The 25100-nt window shown below is 43.2% G+C and overlaps 1 protein-coding gene across 1 annotated transcript in view; it reads left to right on the top strand.

Annotated features, from left to right (window-relative positions):
- Positions 1 to 24790, top strand: part of mapk9 (mitogen-activated protein kinase 9) — a 68445-nt gene extending 43655 nt beyond the window's left edge. Inside the window, exon 14 of the transcript XR_004413435.1 lies at positions 24772 to 24790. The gene's annotated coding sequence lies outside the window, so the exon portion shown is untranslated. The remainder of the gene's footprint in view (positions 1 to 24771) is intronic.
- Positions 24791 to 25100: the final 310 nt, after the last annotated feature.

Here is a 25100-nt window from a genome sequence, read left to right as displayed (position 1 = left end):
GCCTGTTACACGGTGTTTGTGCAATAAGAGATCTTGTATATAAAGATTGTTGCCAATTGACATTCATGCTGGATTTTTTATTTTGATTTCAAGTTTGACATTAGATGGAGCTTTTTTTGTACTGACAAGAATCCTGCTTTGTGTTTTTTTTTAAAAGAAAATATTTTATAGATTACTTTGTTTTTAAAGGAACTATTATGATCAGCTAACGTCAACTGCTCCAGGATATAGAACGGATTAAGATAAATCTGAAGGTTTTTCCAAAAGCAATTTTACCTAAGAGCCTCACTACAGAGGATACACATGTGAATGCAAATAAAACTGTGGTCTTCAAAAACATAAAGGCTTTGAATTTTGATATTTTCTCTTAAGCCATATCCAAAATGTAATATGCATTGTAGAAACCTGCAGATGCTGGTTAATACACAGAAGGATACAAAGTACTGAAGTAACTCAACAGGTCAGACAACGTCACTGGAGAACGTGGAGAGATGACGTTTCCAGTCGAGACCCATCTTCAGACTTGAAATGTGCATTTACATTTACATCTCTGCATTTAAATTTACATTACATTAATATATTTGCATTACATTTAAATATGCATTTACATCTCAATAGTCATTGTATGTTATATTCATTACATTCACATAAGTGTCTCCTCATAAGTATTTCTGAATTCAATTATTTCAGCATTAATCTACATTATTTCTGGATATTTAAATGTAAGACAATTTTCATATAAAGATTATAAAGTCATGTAACTATTACAACTTTGAAATCTGAATCACATGACATGGGTGGACAGAGAGAAAAGGCAAGTCTCTATAGAATATACATAGAAACATAGAAATTAGGTGCAGGAGTAGGCCATTCGGCCCTTCGAGCCTGCACCGCCATTCAATATGATCATGGCTGATCATCCAACTCAGTATCCCGTACCTGCCTTCTCTCCATACCCTCTGATCCCCTTAGCCACAAGGGCCACATCTAACTCCCTCTTAAATATAGCCAATGAACTGGCCTCAACTACCCTCTGCGGCAGAGAGTTCCAGAGATTCACCACTCTCTGTGTGAAAAAAGTTTTTCTCATCTCGGTTTTAAAGGATTTCCCCCTTATCCTTAAGCTGTGACCCCCTTGTCCTGGACTTCCCCAACATCGGGAACAATCTTCCTGCATCTAGCCTTTCCAACCCCTTAAGAATTTTGTAAGTTTCTATAAGATCCCCTCACAATCTCCTAAATTCTAGAGAGTATAAACCAAGTCTATCCAGTCTTTCTTCATAAGACAGTCCTGACATCCCAGGAGTCTGGTGAACCTTCTCTGCACTCCCTCTATGGCAATAATGTCCTTCCTCAGATTTGGAGACCAAAACTGTACGCAATACTCCAGGTGTGGTCTCACCAAGACCCTGTACAACTGCAGTAGAACCTCCCTGCTCCTATACTCAAATCCTTTTGCTATGAAAGCTAACATACCATTCGCTTTCTTCACTGCCTGCTGTACCTGCATGCCTACTTTCAATGACTGGTGTACCATGACAGCCAGGTCTCGCTGCATCTCCCCTTTTCCTAATCGGCCACCATTTAGATAATAGTCTGCTTTCCTGTTTTTGCCACCAAAATGGATAACCTCACATTTATCCACATTATACATTTATATCATGAACATAAACTACAGCACAGGAACAGGAACATCGGCCCACAATATTTGTGCCGTACATGATGCCAAGATAAACAAATCTTATCTGCCTGCACTTGATCCATGCCCTTCCCCTCCCTGTTCCCTGCTTATCCGTTACCATACACTACCATATCTGCCTCTACCACCATGCCCGGCAGTGTGCTTCAGGCACACATCAGCCTGTGTTTTTTTTTAAACTTTCCACACATTTCCATTTAAAACCTTTGGGTTATCTAAAATTGAATTTTACGATGTTCATCCACTGGGTTGTAGACTACTCAGGATGAATGAGGTGGTGTTTTAGTTTGCTTTTGGCCTCCTGTTATTGGGGAAGGCTGAGGACATGGGTTGGAACAGGAAGCAGAGTTGAAATGGCATGCATCTGGGCGCTCAAATTGGTCGCCTCGTCTGCACTTGGTCTCGCCCATGTGGCCTCTACGTTATCACTGAATGCGGTGCGAAAAGTTGGAGGAGGTGCACATGAATCTTTACCTCACTTGGAAGGACAGTTTAGGTCCCTGGATGGTGGTGAGGGAGGTGCTGTAGGGACAAGTGTTGCACAGCCTACAGTTGCAAGGGAAAGTGCCAAATGGGATGGAATAAGGGGATTTGGGTATTGTAGAGAGAGTGGTACCTGTAGAAGATGTGACTAGTGATGGGATCCCATTGAAAGCTGGTGGATAAAAAGGGTGGTAGACAAAATGCTGGAGTAACTCTGCGGTACAGGCAGCATCCCTGGAGAGAAGGAATGGGTGACGTTTTCGGGTCGAGACCCCTCAGACTGATGTCTGAATAATATCTGGATAATGTCTGAAAAATGTCTGGATAAAAAGGATGATGTGCCAGATGCAGAGTGAACGGCCGGACCAAACCAACTCTTTCTGTTCTGCTTTGTCGGGAGGGCACAAGTCTGGAAATGACAGTTGGGGTTCCGTCAATCGGAACAGAAAAGAAGCCACGTTTCCTGAAGGAGGAGGACATTTCAAATGTCCTGAAATGAAAAACCTCATCTTTAGAACAAATGGCAAAAGCGGAGAAACTGAGAGGAAGGGATGGCATCCTTGCAAAACACCACGTTGGAGGAGATGTAAACAAGGTATCTGTGGGAGTTGGTGGAGGTTGAGGGATCCAGAAAAGACCGTACTGTCAGAAATGGTCCAACTGAGTTTGAGAGTAGAGTAAATGCTTGTAGCAACTATATTAAAATCCTAAAAGTTCCACATGAATGCAGAGGTCAACGCCAATGCAATTATCGACATAGCAGAGAAAAAGGTGGGAAGTGTTGCCAGAGTAGGTTTGGAACAAGGACTGTTCCACATAGCCAATGAAAAGACATGCATCCCCTCAACCCCTCCTTATCTGATTCTTCCTATCGCCTGCCAGCTCCTGCCTCGCCCCTCAACTATTTGTTCTGGCTATCTCACCTCCACACTCAATTGTCTTGACTTGAAAGATTGACCATCCCCCTGCCTACATTGCTACTGCCTGATCAACTGAGTTCTTCCAACAGTTTATTTTTGTTCCAAATTAAAAGATCCATACTAACGTATCAATATTTCTGAGAGTACTACCTTCAAAATGAGATGTTAAACCTAGCCCCTGCCTGCCACTTAAAATAGACATAAAAAGGTTCTGGTGCAGTATTTTTTTAACATTGAACAGTATAATTTTTTTTAGGGATAGAAGCCTCATCTGGCAACCTCGGCCAGGATCTCGCCCAGTTTCTTTGCAAGGTTTTTGCAAAATTAGAACCTAGAACTGTACAGCACAGGAACCGTCGCATAAGCCCACCATATTTGTGCCGAACATGATGCCCAGCTGAACCGATCTCATCTGCCTGCACATAATCCATATCCCTCTATTCCCTGATTAGTTTGCAACGTGTTTTTGTTTTCGAAAATAATTTCCCCTCATTTAACCTAATTCTGTGCTCATGATAGGAGTTAATTCTAGTATTCACCTTCTTAAGCACTTCATCTCGGGAATAGTCTTCTTTGGACCAAAAGATCTGAATTCTGGTTGTGTGAATAACTGCCGTTGATGTCAAGGCAGCATTTATCTAGGTGTGATATCGAGGACCCCTAGAAAAACTGAAGTCAATGGGTATTGAGAGGAAGACAGAGGAAGAACGGAGGCTGCTCTCCGATAAATGGAGAGCAGCCTCACACAAAGGATGCTGGGGCGGTGTTTAAGTTTGTCATCCCAACTTCGGGCCGTCACTCGAGTTCCTCAGGATAATGCTGATTTATGTGACCTGTCTTCTGTCATAAGTAGTGGGGATAATGGCTGATGGTTGCACAATATTCCATTTTGTTTATAATCCTCAGAAAATGAAACAATCCATGCCTTCATGCAGCAAATCGAGACTACACAGAAAAAGAGGTAAGCAATTATTATGGCACAGAAGTACTGAGAAATTGTTGGCTCCAACAGTGTCTAATCACTTCTTGAAATCCAAAGGCATAACTATCACTGTCGTAGTTTCAGATGTATCAACATCTTGGGATAACAATTGAGAGAAATCACAGTGACTCAATTCAACCAGCCACATAGACAGATTGGAGGTTGGGTATTATGCATTGCGTGATTCACCTGAGACCCCAAAGGCTCACTGGACAAGTCGGGAGTGTAATGAAATAATTTTCCAGCTTGCCTGAATGTGTGCCACTTCTCAATAATATGCTCAATACCATCTAGGATAATGCAGCCTGCTTGATGGACATCTCCTTCCTTCACTTCCTTCAGTACTGACACACTGCAGCTGTATCTACGAAAGCACTGCAGTTACTGTCAAGGATTATTCCAACAACATCTAAAACTGGAACTTCTACCACAAAAAAGGATAAGGTTGGTAGGAATAGGACAGCACCTGTTCCAAGTCCCTCTTCATGTTGCATGTCCTTCCTTGCCTGAATACCGCCCTCCTTTTCCTAGCGCTCCTAGTTTCACTGATACTCGTGACCTTCCTCTGTTCTTCCTCAGCATCCCTCTTCCAAAACTGTACCTTTCTTCTGTGCCCACAAGAATCACCATCCTAACATCAAATATTGCTTCTCTTTTATATTCCCTATTTTATCAATGTGTTCTTGCTCACCTTAAATCCTACCTGCCTGTTTAACCAACATAAAGTCAGCATAATGCTTCAATTTTGCAATATGACCCCTTGCCTCTGAATGATGAAGTGTGGACAATCCACAAAAATATTGATCTCAGGTCAACATGGGCAATAGATACAAATCTGAAATGCCTGGTATTTATAGATTGTGAGAAAAGTAATGATTCATATTTATGAATACATTTGAACTATAAATGGCATAAGATGTGTCATCAATGACTCTACATCTTTAGGGCAGGTAATTATCAGGCATTAGCTGATAATTGTGTCATTTTCAATTATTTTTGCAGCTCTTCAGATAATGAAGTAGACGATGCCTCAGCAACACAGATTCAATTACAGGAATCTAATGGCAAATAGCAGTTGTGCCACAAAAGCGTCAGGCAAGTGCTACATATGAGGTACTGGACGACTGGAGGGTGCAAAGAAAACCAAGGGCACTATAGGCCAGTGAACCAAACATCAATGGAGGGGATTCTGAGAGACAGAATGTACTTGTATTTGGAAAGACAAGGGTTATTTCAGATTAGTCAATATGGCTTTCTGCGAGTTGCACCAATCTGACTGAGATTTTTTGAAGAGACGACCAAGAAGGCTGATTACATTGACTAAGCCAAGGTTTTTGTCAAGGTCTTGCATGGGAGGTTGGTCTGGAAGGTTAGATTACTTGGGATCTAGGATGAGCTAGCTAATTGGATTGATGGAAAGCGAGGGTGGTAGTAGGGGGTTGTTTTTCAGATTGGAGGCCTGTGACCAGTGGTGTGCTGCCGAGATTGGTGCTGCGTCCACTGTCATATTAATGATTTGGATGAGAATATAGTGGCATGATTAGTAAGTTTGTAGATGGCACCAAAATTGGTGGTGGTAGACAGTAATGGTTGTCTAAAGCTGTCACAGGATCGAGATCAACTGGGAATGTGAGCCAAGGAATGGCAGATTTAACTTTGATAACTGTGATGGGATGTATTTTGGGAATTTGAACAAGGGCAGGACTAACATAATGAATGACAGTGCCTGGGACAGTGTTACAGAACAGAAAAACCTGGGGGTGTAGTTATATTGTTTCCTGAAGATGGTGATATAGGTAGATAAGTTGATGAAGGCGTATGGCCACGACTCAACGCTGGCCAACGATTACCCGTACACTAGTTCTATGGTATCCCAATTTTTCATCTGACATACTAGGGGCAATTTACAGAAGCCAATTAACGTACAAAACCGCATGTCTTTGGAATGTGGGAGGCAACCAGAGCACCTGGAGAAAATCCACATGGTCACAGGTAGAATGTACAAACTCCATACAGACAACACCTATAGTCTGGATCGAACCTGGGTCCTTGGTGCTGTAATGTAGTAACTCTACTGCTGCGCCACTGTGCTATCCTTAAGCCCCTGTCCCACTTAGGAAACCTGAACGGAAACCTCTGGAGACTTTGTGCTCCACCGAAGGTTTTGTGCGGTTCCCGGAGGTTGCAGGTGGTTGCCAGAGGTTGCAGGTAGTGGAAGCAGGTAGGGAGACTGACAAAAACCTCCGGGAACCGCACGGAAACCTTGGGTGGGGCGCAAAGTCTCCACAGGTTTCCGTTCAGGTTTCCTAAGTGGGACAGGGGCATTAGTCTCCCAATAGTCTCCCATTCCAGCTTTAAACCCAGAGACCGGTGTCTCCCACACTGCCAATAAACTCACACAGCCTCGTTCTCTTGTGCCACCTTTTAAAATACTCATTAGTTCACTGTAATGTACTTTGAACAATTCCCCTTATTTAATGACCAATCTCAGGCAATGCATGCTCTATAGCTGTCCAGTATCGCACGTAAATGAAAGCATTGATTGCCTTTTACTGTTCCCACTGATAAAAAAAATTGAGTAATATAACCATTTACATTGTCATCATCAAAGTTGTGTGTGTGTGTGTGTGTTGTAACAAGTATCATGATTAAGCAGCACTATTTCAGCAATTTGACACCAATTATTGACATTTATTAATTTTCATGTGTCTGGTCACTGGTGTTCAAAGTCTATATCATGCTCGATGGATCATTTACATTCCCTGTATTTCCTTACGGAAGTTATTTTGGATTGCAATTTCCCCCTTCAGCTATAGAGGAACAAAGCCAATATTATCTTCCGAAGACTAGCTTTTGCTCTGTCATATGTTATTTTTAGGTGTTTTATTTGTGCTTTATTGAGTGAGTCGGTATTTGCTTTTGGATTGTAGCAAATGCTCAAAGTTTAAACTAAGCTGACAAAATTTGTCTTCCATTGGATGCTACCGAATTTCAGCCAAAATACTTTTACCCCCCATGTCCCCATTTCATATTGTTAGGTCTCATTTATGTTGGAGGCAGTTATACTTGCTTCACCTGTGAAGTTTGGGCGAAGAGTGTAGTGTCACCCTCTTGAAGGATGTTCTGATGTCGGTCGCAGAGATTGAGATCAGAGGGTCGTCAGGGTTTGATGGAGGTCATGTAGATGTGTTATTGTTCTCCTTTTCCAATGTTCATAAAAGTTATTGAGCTCATTTGAAAGTGACGGTTCGATGCTACTTAAGCTACCCGGTATTGCCAAGTAGAAGATGATAGCGTGCAAGCCCTGCCGCACCTGTCGCGTGTCCATCGCCTTAGTTGGGAATTGTCTCTTCACAAGGTCTTTGAACCTTCAGAAGGTCACACCTGAACTTCTTGTCTGGATTGCCAATTCAAACCATCGCTGTGCTGCATCGTTGGATCCCGAGCAGGTGAAAGTAACTTAAATTTCTTACTGAAGACTTGTATCACTGACGTTGCTGTATGACCATTGAAGTGGTATACCAGGCTGGTCCTTCACAGCTGACCTTTATCTTTGCTCCCACGTTTTGCAGTATGGGCCATTGTTTCCAGAGTTTCATGGTGAAATCACATGTCCGATGTTTTTGTACAATTGGGCCAGATTGTTTGAGATCCTTGTTTTGAGATGTTAAATGTAAGACACCTTTTCTAAAATGCCTTAGTAAATGAGTCATTAGTGACATGGGCCTAAGTCTCCAATCGCGCATGTGTGCAAGTATTGTCTGTATATGGAACACATTAACTGAAGTTGGGGTGCCCTTGGTTCCAGAGTGGAATTGAAGCACTGTGCCTGCTGCAACACAGCTCCAGTGGCCAATGTTTGATCCTGATCTCTGGTGCAGTCAGTTCGGAGTTTACGCAGTTTCTGCGTGGCAACATGGATTTCTCTAGGTGCTGCGGTTTCCTCCCATATCTCAAAGACAGGCTGGTTAGGAGGTTAATTGGCTTGTATAAATTACCCCTGGTGTAGGTTGACGGTAGGAGAATCCATGTGGGTTAATGGGAAACGGGTGAGGGGATGAGACTGATGGGATTACTCTGGGAACTGGCAGTGATTTGATGGGCCATTAGATTCCTATGTTGTAACAAAATGTTGATCGAATTGTTTCCCTTTTATCCTGTATATTAGCTCCATTTCAGTGGGAAGTTGTTGGAGGTGGGGCAAGAAGTATCCAAGTCCTATCCAAGTACGTCCAAATGTCTTTTAAACACTACGATAGTATCTGGCAGCTCATCTTTTTGTGCGAAGAAACTTGTACCTCAAAATTCCTTTATATATCTTTCCTCCCACCTTAAACCTGTGCCTTTTAGTTTTGGACTCTTCACACTGACTAGCTGCACCCTCTTAATTTTATTGACCTCAGTAAGATCACCGCTCAGCCTCAGCATTCCATACAATTATACAATTCGATTTATTGTCATTTGGACCCCTTGAGGTCCAAACGAAATGTCGTTTCTGCAGCCATACATTACAAACAAATAGACCCAAGACACAACATAATTTACATAAACATCCATCACATTGCTGTGATGGAAGGCCAAAAAAACTTATCTCTCCACTGCACTCTCCCCCCCGATGTCAGAGTCAAAGTCAAAGTCAAAGCCCCCGGCTGGCGATGGCGAATTGTCCCGCAGCCATTAAAGCCCCGCCGGGTGATGCAAGGCCGCACACCGGGTTCTAGATGTTAGAGCCCCCGGCGCGCGCTCGCAGTCCCGCAGCCATTCCAAGCCGCGCGGGGCAGTGCTGTAAAGCCCCTCTCTAGGAGCTCTTCAACCCCGCAACTCGGGCGGGAGAAGTCGCCGTTGCAGAAGCCCTGAAAAGCGGTCTCCCTCCAGGGACCCGCGGGCTCCCGGTGCCGCCCGCCAAACCCGCAGTTGCAGCCTCCGAATCTCCGGGGGTCGGGTCGCAGCAGTGTCCACCACAGCTCCACCCGCTCTGGACTCGGCCAGCTCCGCGACGGTGAGGTGAGTAGTCGGCACCACAGCCCCCGGTCTTCCTGTTGGAGGCCGCTCCTCGTTGCAGCCCCAACGACAACGGAGACCCGACAAAGAAAAGGTCGGGTCTCCCGTGCAGGGAGAGATTTAAAAGTTACCCCCACCCCCCCCCCCACACCACCCCCACCCCCCCCACACACATACCCCAACAAAAAATAACAAAAACTACATAAAAACATAAGACATAAAATAATAAAAACGCAGACGGACTGCAGAGGCCGCTGCTGACGAGAGTCGCGCCGCCCACCAGTGAGAATAACCCAACGTATCCAATCTCTCCTTGTAAGTAAAGTCCTCCATTCCAGACAACACCCTGGTGAATCTTCACTGTGCTCTTTCCAATGCTACCGCATCCTATAGTGTGCCAACCAAAACTCCCAAGTGCAGCCTGACCAATGTTTTGTAAAGTTGACATCCCAACTCTTATACTCACTGCCTCAGTTTATAGAAACATAGAAAATAGGTGCAGGCGGAGGCCATTTGAACCTTCGAGCCAGCACCACCATTCATTGTGATCATGGCTGATCGTCCCCTATCAATAACCCATGCCTGCCTTCTCCCCATATCCCTTGACTCCACTAGCCCCTAGAGCTCTATCTAACTCTCTCTTAAATCCATCCAGTGATTTGGCTTCCACTGCCATCTGTGGCAGGGAATTCCATAAATTCACAACTCTCTGGGTGAAAAAGTTTTTTCTCACCTCAGTCTTAAATGACCTCCCCTTTATTCTAAGACTGTGGCCCCTGGTTCTGGACTCGCCCAACATTGGGAACATTTTTCCTGCATCTAGCTTGTCCAGTCCTTTTATAATTTTATATGTTTCTATAAGATCCCTCCTCATCCTTCTAAACTCCAGTGAATACAAGCCTAGTCTTTTCAATCTTTCCTCATATGACCGTCCCGCCATCCCAGGGATCAATCTCGTGAACCTACGCCGCACTGCCTCAATCACAAGGATGTCCTTCCTCAAATTAGGAGACCAAAACTGTACACAATACTCCAGATGTGGTCTTACCAGAGCCCTATACAACTGCAGAAGAACCTCTTTACTACTATACTGAAATCCTCTTGTTATGAAGGCCAACATTATGAAGGCATGCACACTTAATGGCTTCATTCTCATTAAAATATCCTGGTGCTTGTTGCTTGAGATATCAAGAGTCTCTCTGCAGGGGATTCCGGCAGTGCATGCTCTGAGAACAACAGCTTGTAAAGGCTGGGAGTGACCTGGTTGTCCGTGAAGTGCTGGCAGAGAATAGCTTTTTGCAGGGCCCTTGAACTTTAAATTTATTGCAGCAACTTTTCCAGCTTTGATCTTCCTTTTATTCAAGGGATGTGGGTATCACTGGATTATATTTAGAGGGATATGGGCCAAACACAGGTAGGTGGAACTAGTGTAGATAGGGCATGTTGGTCGGCGTGGGCAATTTGAGCCGAAGGGCCTGTTTCCACGTTGTATGACTCTGACACTGACAAAGCCAGCATTAATTCAGCATGGGTTTTCTCCGGGTGCTCCGGTTTCCTCATACATTCCAAATTTGTGCAGGTTTCGAGGTTAATTGGCTTCTGTAAATTGTCTCTAATATGTAGGATAGAATGAGTGTACAGGTGATCGCTGGTCGACGTGGTCTCTGTGGGCTTAAGACCCTTTTTCCCACGCTGTATCTCTGGTCTAAGCTATCTAAACTAAAATAATTGTTATTCTTAAACTGCAGAGGCAGTTCTGGAATTTTCTGGAATTATTCTGTGATGAAGATCTTGTCCAGCGTGCCTTTGCATGGCTAGAAGCTACACCGATGCAAAGCATTTAGTCATACTGCAGAGGCAGTTTGGCATCATACACCAGTGTGTCTGGATCACCTACTGGCCAGACCGAGTAAGGACGTAAGATTTCTGAACCAAATGGATTTGGTTAGTGGAACGATAGTGGAAAGGTTTGTGCCGGAGGAGGACGGACCACATGGAAGTGAGGACGCCGCTGCCGGGGGAAGGAACAAAGGAGGACCCGGTGTGGTAGGACTGCCGTAGGGAGGGGGGTGAACAATGGAGGACTCGTCGTGGGGGGACCGCCGTGAGGTGGGGGCGGGGGGGAGAGAACAAAGGGGAACCTGGTGCGGGGGTACTTTGTAAGCGACCTTTGTGGACGACAGTTTGCATACCTTGGGTATGCAGGTAAAGAATTTCACTGTGACATGTCACGTGACAATAAAGCATTTATTTATTCATTCATTCATTAAATAATATGTTAGGAAGAAACTGCAGATAGACATAAAATACTGGAGTATCAGCGGGACAGGCAGCATCTCTGGAGAGAAGGAATGGGAGATATTTCGGGTCAGAAGAAGGGCCTCGACCCGAAACATCACCCATGCGTTCTCTCCAGAGACGTTTCTGTCCTGCTGAGTTACTCCAGCATTGTGTGACTATCTTTGGATTTAAATAATAATCAGGTCTAGTGATTTCAGGATGAACATTACTTCTGTAAACTCCAGGTTTATTTAATTACCAGAATTTAAGTTACCAGCAGTTAGGATTTGATATGATTAAGAAATAACAGCAGATGCTGGTAAATTAAAGGTAGATACAAAATGCTGGAGAAACTCAGCAGGTGAGGCAGCATCTATGGAGAGAAGGAATTGGTGACGTTTCGGGTCGAGACCCTTCTTCAGATGTGATATGAGCTCAGTTCATGGATGCTAGTAATGAATGTAACTATATACCTTCTGCACAAATAAAGAAGAGCATATTAAGAAGCAACAATTTTCCGTCCATGGTGAATAAAGTGAATTCGACCCTGTAATGAACTGCTTCCCATTGAATAGTTGTGTGCTAAATAGAATGGAACTAAGGATAAATTTGCAACATGTCTTTCACCAGCCCAATCAGAAATTAAAATTTCCAGAGGATAAATATAGAAATAGATTCTAATTGAAAATGCTTGGTTATTGCATTAAATTACCTACAATCTCAAAAACTAGTGCTTTCTGATGTAGTCCATTGAACAAAGCAGCCAATTGTAAATGTTCAGGACTTGCTCTGAATGAAGGTTGACAACCTGCCCATTTTAAATGAAGATTTGAAAGTAATCATAATACCCAAAATTTTGAAGGAAATAATTTCCTGTTTGAGAATTGACATTGAGAAATATTGATCTTTCTCCTAAGTAAGAACATTAAATCATACTTTAAATCAACTGGCAAAACAACATGGCCATTAGTCAGGTCACAGACTACCCGCAATCAAGGTCATAGTAATTTAATTAATGTATCTACCTGAATGTTCTGGCTGCTATCCAAGAAGTGGATCTGTTCAGGTCATTGTTCATTCCCATAAACAGATGTTGCATTCCTGATGATCTATAGTGCACATTTTCTGCACAATTTGTTACCCAGGGATCATTTCACTGCAACCTTAATTTGGACTTTAACAATTAAACTATGCTGTTTGCCACCCTTCATGGAGTGCAAACCAAATGAACTGTCTATAGGGGAAAGTTATTGATATCATAGGTTATTAAATAATGGCTTGTCTTGTCGCAGATATGCTAAAAATCTACAGCATAAGATCGCGATATATTCCTCTGTACAACATATCAAAAATTTATCTTGAATCTTTTTTTTCAAAAAATGGGTCATGAATGAAGAGCACTTAAACAATCCTAACTCTGATGTTATGCAGATATAGGGGTTGGGTACCGAACTCTCAGTGTAGTGAAGTAACCATTTCCTCCTTGGGTCCAGAGGAGGAATTCTGCTGAAAATCTATGATATGATACCAAATTATATTAACACTTTTTCTATTGATTTCAGTGACTGAGCTCTCTGAAGTGGTGAATGTATTTGATGGATAGTTCCAAAGAGCTATTTGCTCTGCTGCCAGTGCAAATATGAAATTAGTTAAGTTTAGTGACATAGCATGGAAACAGGCTCTTCAGCCCACTGAGTCCGTGATGATCAGTGATTACCCATATACTAGGTCTATCCTACACACAAGGGACAATTTACAGAAGCCAATTAACCTACAAACCTGCACATCTTTGGAATGTGGGAAGAAACCAGAGCACCTGGAGAAAACCCATGCGGTCACAGGGAAGATGCGCAAACTCCGTACAGACAGCAGCCGTAGTCAGGATCGAGCCTGGGTCTCTGGCGTAAGGCAGCAGCTCTACCACTGTGCCATTTGCCACCCAACGTAGCACTTATTATTGCACAAATCTGAAATTCTCTCGCCAAGAGACTTGAATGCTGGATCACTTGAAATTTCCAAGACCAAGTTCAACATTTTTGTCCAACCCATCCAGTCTTACTTGAGAGTTCATGTGCCTGGATCAATAGTCTAGAACTGTGTCGGGTCCAGTTCAGTCAAGTTTATTGTTGTATGCCCGAGTACAGTGAGGTACAGGTACAGTGGAAAATCTTGCACCAGCAACATCACAGGCTCATTGGCTCAGATAGCAGAAGAAACACAAACTATACATAAATTACACAAATTCTACAAGATTGAAAAAAAATACTATGCTAGAAATGAAGACATCAGTGCAAAAATGCATAACTAGAAAACGAGTCCAGGCCTGGCAAAGTAATATTGTCAAATATGCTTCCCAGTTATCCAATCGTCATTTTAAGATTATTATGTGCTTGGGTGTGACATTTGCATTATGATGTTGGTGTGTGCTAAGGTATCATTAGGTAAAATATAATTCCCTGCCCAAATAGTAAACTTGATGACTCATACAATTACAGTTTTATTTACTACTGCTAACCAATTTGCATCGCCTCTGTGCATTTGCCATTGCTGTAGCCGAAGCAGACAAGGTCATGACTATACAATTTAGAGAGTCTTTTGCGTTTAGTTTAGTTTAGAGATACAGCATGGAAACAGACCCTTCCGCCCATTAAGATGGCTCCAATCAGCGATCAACCATACACTCCTACACACTGAAAGACAGCAACTCTACTGCTGCGCCACTGTGTCACTCCTGTGGGAGAAATCCAAATCAGACGTCCTTTTGCTTTTGATGCATTTTGTCTATTTGTTGTACAAATCATATTTGTAACTCTTGAGATTAAAATTGAGGTTTTCCTGATATTTCATTTAATCCATTCAGCATTGCTTCCCTAAAACCTTCTCCATTGATTCCAGTCAAGCAGAATTGAAGAATCATCCCACAAATGCTTGTTAGATAAACTCCCTTGTTCACAGCTCCTCAAAGGTTAATAGTGTAATGTTGCCTTCTATGTGCTCACAAGATGCAAATAAAAAGCCCTACCAACTGAATATAAGTCTTAGCTGTCTCAAGTGTAATACTGTTTAGTTCCTTCATACATTTAATTATTCTACTTAGTTCTGGTGTCATTCAGCCATTTAAATTCTTCAGCCTGGGTCCAAGCTTAGTTTATTATAGATAAGGGGCCTGTACAGTTTTGAATATTGGAAGTTAATTAATTCACTGCCTGCATTACCTAACATGCCTTTGCTTCACTCCGAGTCAAACATTCTCGGTTCCCAATACAGTTTTCCACCTAAATCCAACAATTGTACATGTGCATTAATTATCCAGTACAATTTAAAAAAACTGCATGGTACAGAGGTAGTACAAATCCGTTCTCCTACTATACATTTTATGCAATAGTATAAATGAAAATGATTATATTCCAAAGTTGCACATTTTGATGGAAATTACCGAATCCATTTTTTTGAAAAATTTCTGAAAATATTCTTAACAAAGAAAAGAAGAAAATTCCCTCCTGCCAACTATTTTATTTAGATGATGGTAACTATAATGCTCTAATCTGGTTCTAATAATCATTTTGTCTTGATAATCATTGTGACATCGTAGATCTGCTCTACACATCTGAGGTACAAAGGAGGCTTTACCCATTTTTAAATGAACGGAGGAGCCAACAGGATTCACCTGAAATCAAGGGCGGAAATCACTATCAAAACATGGGGGGAGGCACAATTTATTCGTGGCCACATGCGCGCGCACACACACACACTCGCAACACACACACTCGCAACACACACACACACACACACACACACACACACACACACACACACACACACATGGCTTTGACCGACTCCGAACTCCAGCAACAGCAGCTTCGTCCGCCCCGAATCGTGGGGCTTGAATTGGCCGTTCACGGCTCCATCGCCCAGCGGGGGCTTCAACATCGGGAGCGTCGATCACCTCAATGCAGCAATTTGACCGCGGGGTGGTGGAAGATCCCGCGGTGATGAAAGGCCCCGCGAACGGGCCGATTCATGCTCCGCTCTATGATCTTTGCTCCAACAGGACGTCTCCCTCCTCCAATCACTGCGCTATATCCTCAGTCCCACCCCCCTTCCGCCTCTGACCGACACCTCCCTCCTCCAATCATCGCGCTGAATCATCATGTCCTGCCCCCCCCTCATTGCCTGTTGACCGACGTCTCTCGTCCAATCGGCGCCGTCGATCGTCAGTCCCACCCCCACTGTCTCGCGGAAAGTGGAGATTTTTAATACATTTCACCGAATTTCAAAATCTGGATTACAAAACATGGGGAGGGGGGGGGGATTGCCCCCCACCTCTCAAAACATGGAGGGGTCGTGTCCCCCCCCCGGGATTTCCGCCCATGCCTGAAATGACATGCACCAGAGTAAAACGAGTTACTAGATTTTTATGTCAGGTACTCTACAGGGCAGGGACGATTGATTTCTTCCAGACTAACCTTTTCTAGTACATTTCTGCAGAGATGGCATGATATAAAACTTTGTTACCGGGATAATTTATTAATCACTTCAACCATTTTGTAGAAAAGCAGTGAACCTTAGCTTGAATACGGATAAATGCTCATTTGCTTCCAACAGGATAATTCAGATTACAGCAGCAGAAAATGAATTCACTTTCTTCTCTCCCAAGGGTCATGTAAAGCCCATATTTAAAAGTGAAACTGTATAGCAACATCTGGCTGAACAAGATTTATAATGCATTAACTAAGAGCATTTCCTTCGGGGATACATATCAATGAGTGATAGAGTATAGCCAAAGTCCAAAAGAAATCTGTATCATACATATTCCTGAAATAAATTTGCTTGCTCATTACTTTTTCAGCCATTTAATTTCAAACACCTCAACATTCATCTGAAGAAAAAAGCTTTTTACTACATCTATTCATCGACATCATGGCTGATCTGTGACCTAACCACATGTATTTGCCTTTTCTCCAAAACCCTCGATTCCATTAATGTTATCTCCGTGGCTGCAGATAAATTGGCCATTTTCACTCCACCAGGACAAAGTATCCACTACTCAGAATTGAAAGCAGCTACTTAAAATCGCCCATTCCAGTTTCAGTCAGAACTGGCTAATTCTGATAGAAACATAGACACATAGAAATTAGGTGCAGGAGTAGGCCATTCGGCCCTTCGAGCCTGCACCGCCATTCAATATGATCATGGCTGATCATCCAACTCAGTATCCCGTGCCTGCCTTGTCTCCATACCCTCTGATCCCCTTAGCCACAAGGGCCACATCTAACTCCCTCTTAAATATAGCCAATGAACTGGCCTCGACTACCCTCTGTGGCAGAGAGTTCCAGAGATTCGTCACTCTCTGTGTGAAAAAAGTTCTTCTCATCTCGGTTTTAAAGGATTTCCCCCTTATCCTTAAGCTGTGACCCCTTGTCCTGGACTTCCCCAACATCGGGAGCAATCTTCCTGCATCTAGCCTGTCCAACCCCTTAAGAATTTTATAAGTTTCTATAAGATCCCCTCTCAATCTCCTAAATTCTAGAGAGTATAAACCAAGTCTATCCAGTCTTTTTCATAAGACAGTCCTGACATCCCAGGAATCAGTCTGGTGAACCTTCTCTGCACTCCCTCTATGGCAATAATGTCCTTCCTCAGATTTGGAGACCAAAACTGTACGCAATACTCCAGGTGTGATCTCACCAAGACCCTGTACAACTGCAGTAGAACCTCCCTGCTCCTATACTCAAATCCTTTTGCTATGAAAGCTAACATACCATTCGCTTTCTTCACTGCCTGCTGCACCTGCATGCCTACTTTCAATGACTGGTGTACCATGACACCCAGGTCTCGCTGCATCTCCCCTTTTCCTAGTCGGCCACCATTTAGATAATAGTCTGCTTTCCTGTTTTTGCCACCAAAATGGATAACCTCACATTTATCCACATTATACTGCATCTGCCAAACATTTGCCCACTCACCCAGCCTATCCAAGTCACCTTGCAGTCTCCTAGCATCCTCCTCACAGCTAACACTGCCCCCCAGCTTAGTGTCATCCGCAAACTTGGAGATATTGCCTTCAATTCCCTCATCCAGATCATTAATATATATTGTAAATAGCTGGGGTCCCAACACTGAGCCTTGCGGTACCCCACTAGTCACTGCCTGCCATTGTGAATAGGACCCGTTTACTCCTACTCTTTGCTTCCTGTTTGCCAGCCAGTTCTCTATCCACATCAATACTGAACCCCCAATGCCGTGTGCTTTAAGTTTGTATACTAATCTCTTATGTGGGACCTTGTCGAAAGCCTTCTGGAAGTCCAGATACACCACATCCACTGGTTCTCCCCTATACACGCTACTAGTTACATCCTCGAAAAATTCTATAAGATTCGTCAGACATGATTTACCTTTCGTAAATCCATGCTGACTTTGTCCAATGATTTCACCACTTTCCAAATGTGCTGCTATCCCATCTTTAATAACTGACTCTAGCAGTTTCCCCACTACCGATGTTAGACTAACTGGTCTGTAATTCCCCGTTTTCTCTCTCCCTCCCTTCTTAAAAAGTGGGGTTACGTTTGCTACCCGCCAATCCTCAGGAACTACTCCAGAATCTAAAGAGGTTTGAAAGATTATTACTAATGCATCCACTATTTCTGGAGCTACTTCCTTAAGTACTCTGGGATGCAGCCTATCTGGCCCTGGGGATTTATCGGCCTATAATCCATTCAATTTACCCAACACCACTTCCCGGCTAACCTGGATTTCACTCAATTCCTCCAACTCCTTTGACCCGCGGTCCCCTGCTATTTCCGGCAGATTATTTATGTCTTCCTTAGTGAAGACGGAACCAAAGTAGTTATTCAATTGATCCGCCATATCCTTGTTCCCCATGATCAACTCACCTGTTTCTGACTGCAAGGGACCTACATTTGTTTTAACTAATCTCTTTCTTTTCACACATCAAACATAAATTCTGATGTAAGGTCAGAACCTATAATGTTAACTTTATTTTTCTCTCCACAGATTCTGCCTGACCTGCCGAGTATTTCAAGCATTCTCTTTTATTTCATAGTTTGACCATATGCAGTGTATTGTATGTTGCAGTTCCACCAATGCTCTCTCTCTGACCCTCTCTCGCTCTCACGCTCTCTTTCTCTTCCTTGCTTAATGATTTACATCGCTTCCCATGGGATCATTTACAGTTAACAAGTCTTTGCCACTTTCTCTCAGCTAACAGCACCATCAATCTCTCTTGGTCTCCAGTCATCTCAGATATATCTGTATTCCCACCCCTCTCCACTTCTATCTTCCCTGCAAATTAAAACATGATTATATATTTTTCTAGTTCTGTTGGAAAATCATTGACCCCAAATATCAACCCCGTTCTCCCCCCATGGTTGATGACTGACACGCTGAACATTTCCAGAAGTTTTTTTAATTCAGATTTCCAGTATCTGCAATTTTTTTTTCTGCTTCTGGACTGTATGATGAATCTCAAAAGATAGGTCCTTAAATTCCTTGTGTGGAAAACACAAATTTCACTATAGCGATATCAAGGCTAAATACTGGTAACGTTTGCCAAATGCTAGGATATGTTTTGGACTCACTTTTATTTTTAAATACGCTATTGTAAGATTTCAAACAACCAGTGCTAAATTAGATGAGGTGATATTGAATAAATTAAACAGTGGGAGTGATTTTCAACTTTGGTTTCCAATTCAGTATCAGAAATCATTCTGATGTACCAGTGATATCAAGAGATTTGCTGTTGTGATTTCTGTATGGATATGCAAAATAGTGAGCAATGCTGCCAATTGTTCCTCGAAAGAAGTTGTTGAAAAGTTGAATCCACTTTCTGTCTTCAGCATTTAACATTTCAGCAGCCCACTAAAATGCCTTGCCAGCAATTCTAAAAGTGTCCACTGATGTTAACAAACACCAAGAGAGTCCAAAATGCCTTGAGAAATCTTGTAAATCTAGGAGCAACAAAAATATTTTACGGAATTTAAATTTTCCTCAGATCTCAGGTGGTATTCTAATAGGCACTGACTTCCAAAACATGTTTCAGAGAGTTCATAGAACATGGAACATAGAGCAGTACAGCATCCAGTAGTATAATTAAGAGATCTGATATTCCACAGGTTTATGTAGAAGTAAACTGAAAATATTTTGGTGATGATTTAAATACGATGTAAATAAAAAGCCCCTCCATTTGCAGTTTAAGCTGTGAGGGATATGATGAAAACTGCTTTAAAATATTGCATTTGTGAATGAAGAATAGAGTTTGGAGAGGGACTAAGAAGATTTAATACTTGAAAATGAGGTAGTTGGAAGAATTATACTCAGATTTGTTTGGGTGCATCCATTTTCTTATATTTATTTGTGGAAGAAAAAAATGGCATTTGGCAGCTGTCATATCACGCCACAATTTTGTCGGCTCTCGGCTTGTAGCTAATAAAATATTTAAGACTTAATGAAGAGGGCTAAGCTCCAATTAAAATTAAATTCAATCACACATTTCAATCAAAGACTTTATTGTAATTCAAAAATGCACCAACAAATGCAAATCTGAACAAAATGTTGTTGCATCTGGCTCAACGTGCAACATAAAATAACAAAAGGATAAAATAGATAATAGTGGCGGCACATTATATCAAGAGTCTGATGGCTCGGGGGAAGAAGCTGTTGCAAAACCTGGCCGTTCTGCGATACCTTTTGCCCGAGGGCAGCAGAGTGAACAGTCCGTGATGGAGATGCGTGGAGTCTTTTATAATGCTGTTGGCCTTGCACGCAATGTCCCGGATTGAAGGAAGAGAAGTCCCGATGGTTTTTTCAGCCGTCCTCACCACTCTGCACGGATTTCCAGTTGGAGACTTTGCAGTCCCCAAACCAGACAGAGATGCTGCTGGTCAAAATGCTCTCTATGGTGCCCCTGTAGAAAGTGGTGAGGACGGGATGGGGGAGGTGGGCTCTTCTCATCCGGTGCAAAAAGTGCAAATGCAGCTGCGCTCTCTTAACTAGTGATGCGATGTTTTGTGACCAGGTCAGACTGTTCGTGATCTGCACCCCCAGGAACTTAGTGCTACTGACCAACTCCACATCGATGTCATTAATGTGTAGTGGTGTATGACTGTGCCGGTTTCTCCTGAAGTCAACGATGACCTCCTTTGTTTTGTCAACATTCAGGATCAGATTGTTTGTGTTGCACCAGTCCACCAGTTGTTTCACCTCCTCCCTGTAAGCCAGTTCATTGTCGTCCCGAATAAGGCCCACCACTGTTGTGTCATCTGCGTACTTCATGATGTGGTTTGTACTAAACCTGGCACAACAGTCGTGGGTCATCAGGGTAAACAGCAGTGGACTCAGGACACAGCCCTGAGGGGAACCGGTGCTCAGAGAGATGATGTTGGAGGTGTTGTTTCCAACCCGCACTGACGGGTCTGTCAGTGAGGAAGTCCAGTAACCAGTTACATAAGGGGGTGCTGAGGCCCAATGAACCCAATTTGCTTACCAAACGCTGAGGGATGATTGTATTGAACGCTGAACTAAAGTCCACGAACAGCATTCGCACATGTGTGTTCTCCTCTAGATGTTACAGGCTCAGGCGGAGTACGGAGGATATGGCGTCCTCTGTGGAGCGGTTTGGCCTGTAAGCAAACTGGAACGGGTCAAGTGTGGAGGGGAGTCTGGAGGTAATATGGTCCCTGACCAGCCTCTCGAAGCACTTCATAATTATGGGAGTGAGTGCTACAGGGCGTTAATCATTGAGACATGTTATTGCGGATTTTTTTGGCACTGGTATGATGGTGGCAGTCTTGAAACACGATGGGACAACAGCCTGGTTCAGCGAGGTGTTGAAGATGTCAGTAAGGACATGTGCCAGCTGATCAGCACATTCCCTGAGCACCCGACCTGGTATGTTATCAGGGCCTGCCGCCTTCCGTGTGTTCACTCCTTTTCGGGTCCTCCGGACATCCACTGTATCAAGACTGAGTGCCTGTTCTTCATAGTGAGGAATTCCTTTTCTCGCAGGTGTGTTGTTGAAAGCCTTGAACCATCCAAAATATTTATTGAGTGATTTCCTAAGTTATCACTGCCTTCACATAGCCAAAAAATATAGCATCTGATGTGTAAGAAGAAACTGCAGTTGCTGGTTTAAACCGAAGATAGACACAAAAAGCTGGAGTGCTTCTGGAGAGAAGAAATGGGTGACGTTTCGGGTCGAGACCCTTCTTCAGACTGGTTAGGGATAATAAGGGAAACTAGAGATATAGACGGTGATGTGGAGAGATAAAGAACAATGAATGAAAGATGCAGAAAAGTAACAATGATAAAGGAAACAGGCCGTTGTAAGCTGTTTGTAGGGTGAAAATGAGAAGCTGGTGCGACTTGGGTGGGGGAGGGGAAATTGAGAGAGAGGGAAATGTGCAGGGCTAGGGGCCAGCGGTAACGTTTTTGAAAGTGGGGATGGTTGGGGGGCTGAGCGATCACTGATCAACCGGCCTTGGCGGTACTTCGTTGAGGAATCGGAGCGACCGAGGGGGGTGGAGGTGTGGCACAATTATTGTTTTTTGTTGTTGCTCGACCTCCAAAAACTGGGGGATACTACAGGCCATCCCCCAACTCAAAAAGTGGGGGGGATATATAATCTCTCTCTCTCTCTCTCTCTCTCTCCCTCTCCCTCTCCCTCTCCCTCTCCCTCTCCCTCTCCCTCTCTCACTCCCTCCCTCCCTCCCTCTTCTTCTCCCTCTCTCCCTCTCTCCCCCTCTCTCTCTCTCTCTCCTCTCTCCTCTCTCTCCTGACTCTCTCTCTCTCTCTTAGGGCCGACTCTCTCTCTCGGGGCCGTCTCTCTCGGGGCCATCTCTCTCTCTCTCACTCTCTCTCTCTCTCTGCCCTCCCTCTCTTCCGCTCGGCAGCTAATCACAGCGCTTCGTTCACTGCCCCAAATCCCGACTGTGAACTGCGCTGTGACCGTTGAGCTGAGGGGAGGGAAGGTTTTGGGGGGGGGGGGGGGGGGCAGTCGGTTTCCGCCATGGCTGGTCGTGGTTTTGCCCAAAGATCCTGGTTTTGCCGCACTCACTGTGCGCTTGTTCTGAGATTCTGGATGTCGGTGGTCCTCAGAAGAAGAGAACAATGCGGGCCCGATAATTTCGGGTTATGGAGCATGTCTCGCCCAAAAAGTGATGGGGCTGCAGCCCCCCACCCCCCCCCCCCCCCGGTTCCGCGGCTCATCGAGGCTACCTAAAGTGAGAGACATCAATATTCGTACCATTCAGCTGTTAGCTGCCCAAGCAAAATATGAGATGCTGTTCCTCCAATTTGCATTTAGCCTCGCTCTGACAATGGAGGAGACCGAGGACACAAAGCTCTGTGTAGGAATGGGAAGGAGAATTAAAGTGTCCAGCAACCGGGAGATCAGGTTGGTTCACGCGGGCTGTGTGAAGGTGTACAGCGAAACGAGCGCCCACCCATGTCGCACTAGCTTCTCATTTACACCCTACTAACCAAAGCTCTGGTATCTTTGCTACTAACAGCTTACAATGGCCGGTTTCCTTTATCATCGTTACTTTTTTGCATATCTTTCATTCATTGTTTTTTATCTCAACACATCACCGTCTATATCTCTTTTCCCTTATCCCTAACCAGTCTGAAGAAGGGTCTCGAGCCGAAATGTCACCCAGTCTGAAGAAGGGTCTCGAGCCGAAATGTCACCCATTCCTTCTCTCCAGAGATGCTGCCTGGCCCGCTGAGTTACTCTAGCTTTTTGTGTCTATTATAGCATCTGATGACTGGCTGTGGTTAAATTAATGATCTACAGGATCCATCATCTTACAATTATCCAAATAAACCTGGAAGAAATTTCCATAGCTACCTGATCATGAGATTTACAATAACTTAATTACCAAGGTGATGGAGTCATCATTTTATTAATAAGATGCTTTAATGATTGCAATTCTAATTTATTGCATGTGTCTGTGACAGTTCACATCACACAAAAAGTTATCCAATTTTCTATTAAACTGGAATCATTAATTGAATGAAAATTACCATCTTCATGTTGGCATTACTCTTCAAATTTGTTCCTTCTGTCCATAAACTGCAGAGGGCGAACAGTCTGTGGTGAGAACTGATTTACAGTTGTCAATGGACCCATAACCTCACTGATAACAGTATGAGCATTACTGGATGGATGGATAGCTACTACTTTACAAAGGAAATTCACTTTGATTTATATTATCTCTTTGGAAATAAGGCTTCAAATATTCTGAATGCTGTGCAAATCGTTATGTTAGAATGGTTCTACACTTCACTTTGGCAGTAAATAAATCAGCATGTAACACTGACCTTGCTACGCATCTAGTATGTGGCTAAAACAGACTGCGCCGCAAACAAGACAAACACACTGTTTCGGAGGATGAAAGAAGAGTAATGGACACTGGGAATTTATTTGTCCGTGATATGATCAGCGGAATGTAAATCATTTTTTTATGGTTTGGCAACTGCTACAAGGCTCATTGAAACCGTTCCAAATAATCAAAGCTCCTGAAATTCATCTTCTGAAAACAGCTGAGTAGCCAGCTTTGCAATCAGCAATATTTCACAAACTGCATCATGATACATAATGCTCTGCAGCCTTCATTTAACATATATATGGTGCCAGAAAAAAGCAAGAATTATGAAAAAGGCGCACCTTTTCAAAAGTGTACATGTCAGTGATACTTAACGTTTGAGCAACCCAGTGTTTTTGAAGAATTAAGTTACAAACATGTCAAAGCTCGTACATATCTTTACAAAGGTGATCATTTGCTTTATCAATTCAGCCATCAGTCCTGGTTTAACTCGGAAGCCTACAATATCACACTGCAGAATTGATAAGGATGTCGTGACTGTCACTTAACAAACTGGAATCATAGATCATCGGATTCATGGTTTCGGATGGAACTTTTGCTGAGACGAGTTGATTTATAGCTTGGAACCAGGATCTAGAAAAAGTGAAAGGGAATTGAATATTGATGTAACATTAGAAATCCTGGCCATGGGACTAAATACCTCTTGTGAACAGTGGGTGGCACTCAAGTGTTGCACTGGAGGTCACCTGCTGACTCGGATGTTAACAAGCCCGACCGTGCAGCTCAAAATGCCCAGCTGAAGAATCACAGCTCCTGCATAGATATCTATTTATATAGATAGATCTACATCTACATCTACATCTACATCTACATCTACATATCTATCTACCTATCTATCTACCTATCTATCTACCTATCTATCTATCTATCTATCTATCTATCTATCTATCTATATCTATATAGATATATAGATATATATAGATATATATAGATATATATAGATATATATAGATATATATAGATATATATATAGATATATATATAGATATATATATAGATATATAGATATATATATATAGATATATAGATATATATATATATATACTAGACTAAGTGGGACCCGTTGGGTCCCAGCATCACACAGGAGGGCTGGTCATCCAACGCAATATTCCACCTCTCCACCAATTCTAATATTGGTGGCCAGTTGGGGGGGAGGGGGGGCTTTCTGGAGCGCTAGTATGGGTGTTATGGGCTGAAGGGACTGGTTTCCAGAAGGCTAGTATGTAAATTGTGTGCCAAATGGATTCTTGGGCTGGCGTCTCAGTCAATCAAGCCTGTTGTGCTGGCAACTCATTCACTCACGGCTGGTGGGCTGGTAGTTGACTCACGGCTAA

This window comes from Amblyraja radiata, chromosome 11, assembly GCF_010909765.2.
Source record: "Amblyraja radiata isolate CabotCenter1 chromosome 11, sAmbRad1.1.pri, whole genome shotgun sequence".
NCBI lineage: Eukaryota > Metazoa > Chordata > Chondrichthyes > Rajiformes > Rajidae > Amblyraja > Amblyraja radiata.
This window is presented reverse-complemented; position numbering and strand designations above follow the sequence as displayed.